This window comes from Bacillus rossius, chromosome 5 (assembly GCF_032445375.1).
Source record: "Bacillus rossius redtenbacheri isolate Brsri chromosome 5, Brsri_v3, whole genome shotgun sequence".
Lineage (NCBI taxonomy): Eukaryota > Metazoa > Arthropoda > Insecta > Phasmatodea > Bacillidae > Bacillus > Bacillus rossius.
This window is the reverse complement of record NC_086333.1, coordinates 85,248,480-85,250,827: the sequence shown is the minus strand read 5'-3', so window position 1 is coordinate 85,250,827 and position 2,348 is coordinate 85,248,480.

Below are 2,348 nucleotides of genomic sequence, written 5' to 3'. Positions count from 1 at the left end.
TTTGGCTTTTTTTGGTGCAGTTAATAAGGTGTGTATGCCTTCTCTTACACAGAACCATATGACAATAACAAAGTATAATAAGTTATATCTAGCAATCAAACATGAAAAATCATATACAAAATTCCAAATTCCAATTGTTAATGATAACTACACTTGCATTTGTGTTTTTATTTTATAACACTTTTCAGCTGTAAGTGGTATTATTTTTTTGCTGAAAAAGGTGTTATTATTTCTCAGGTATTTTGCGTATTAACATCAATATTTTAATAAATACATATTTACATTTTTCTTATTAAAATAGTAGTAATAGTACTGGTAGTGCATAGTATTACATCATTGTGAAAAAACAGTATTTACAAAAACCGTATTTCAATTTCACATTATGCTCAAGAATGTAAAAGTTGATACTTTGGCAATTTAATTTTTATTAGGCAAATACAACTGTAAGAAGTAACCAAATTGTTTTAAGTCATATAAAAATCTTGTTAAGAGAACGATTCATGGGACTCGTATGTTGAGAGGTTAGAACTACTCTTCATTGCCAATGGCCTTGGGAACAAAGACGACGGGCAGTTCTTATTTTGTCAGTCGGCAAAGAGACTTACAAGGTTCTGCGAAATTTGTCGGAACCAAAAAGGCCACACGAACGCAGCTACAGTGAGTTAGTGATGTTGTTAACGGGACATTTTTTCCTCGAGGCCTTCAGTGATTGCAGAGCGGCATAACTTCCATAGACGGGTCCAACAGGAACAAGAGACGGTGTCTGAGTTTGTAGTGGAGTTGCGGAAGTTACTTGATTTTGTAATTTCAGGACATTCCTGTATGCTGCCCTGCGTGACCAATTTGTTGTTGGGCTGAAAGACAAAAACATTATGCACAGATTGAACCTCGAATCAGATGACCTAACTTTCGAGAAGGCAGTTGCGCTGGCAGTTTTCTACGAAGCCGCGGTAGGTAATGCTTCTCTTAGGGGATCGAAGCAAGACAAGCTTGGTCTCTCACGATCGTGTGTCGTTCGTAATGAGCATGATTCTGTTCACGTTGTGAAAGTACACACCCAAAGTGGTCGATCGAACAGGGGGCATAGCCAGTCCCGAAATCAGGGCTGTGGTCAGTCCCAGTGTCAGGGTTGTGGCAACACTAATCATGCAACAGTGCAGTGTAGATTCAAAAGTTTCAGATGTAACAACTGTAAACAAGTTGGTATTTTAAAGAGAGTTTGTCTTAACTTGAGTGGAAAAGAAAAGGGTGAAGCTGCATTTCAAAATTATGTTTTGAAGGACACTTTAGCGGTGCTAATAGTGTTCCAGATGAAACAGAGTTCTCTGCCTTGTTTCAAGTGTTATGTACAGAATACACTAAGCCAAAGCCAGTGTCGGTGAATGTGGGAGACGTCCAGTTAGATATGGAGATCGATAGTGGTGCCGCAATATCAGCAATCTCGGAACGAACATACAGGAACCTATTTTTAACCTACCCCTTGCAAGCTAGTACTAGTGTTAGCCTCATGTAGTACAATGGGAGTGTTATTAGTCCATGCGGCACCATCAAGGCCCTCGTTAATGTACAAGGGCAGAAGAAGTCCCGGGTGCTGGATCTCTTTGTGATACCAAATGGCGGTCCCACTTTGTTAGGCAAAGATTGGTACGAGGCGTTGCAACTTCCACGGCCGGGAGTTAATCATGTGTTTCCCCTAGAGATACAGATGATGTGGAAGTGTTGAATACGTTGAAGAAGAAGTACCCTTGTCTGTTTGATAATAGGTTAGGAACATTTACGGGGGAACATGTGTCCTTGCGCATGAAGGCAAATACAGTGCCAGGATTTTATCCCCCAAGGACTCTTGCGTTTGCTCTTAAAGCTAAAGTCGATACAGAGTTGGACAGACTCCTGCAGCTTGGCATTCTTCACCCAGTTATGTTAAGCTCCTGGGCAACCCCAATTGTCCCTGTTGTGAAGAACGATGGAAGTGTCAGAATTTGTGCAGATTTCAAAATAACTGTTAACCAGCACCTACTAGCAGAACACTACCCATTGCCACGGGTAGAGGAATTAAGTTACGAGGGGGTCAAGAATTCTCAATAATTGATCTTTCTCAAGCCTTCCAACAGTTACAGCTTGACAAGCCGTCACAAGAATTGTGTATTATAAATACCCATAGAGTGCTCTTCCAGTACACCATACTACCATTTGGCATAACCTCGTGTCCAGCAAAATTTCAAAGAACCATGGAACAAGTTCTGCAAGGATTAGATAGCGTCGTCTTCTTCCAGGATGACAGGTCACTGGGACTTCCAAGGATCAGCACTGGGATCATTTGCATGGGGTGCTGCAGCGACAGCAAGAGC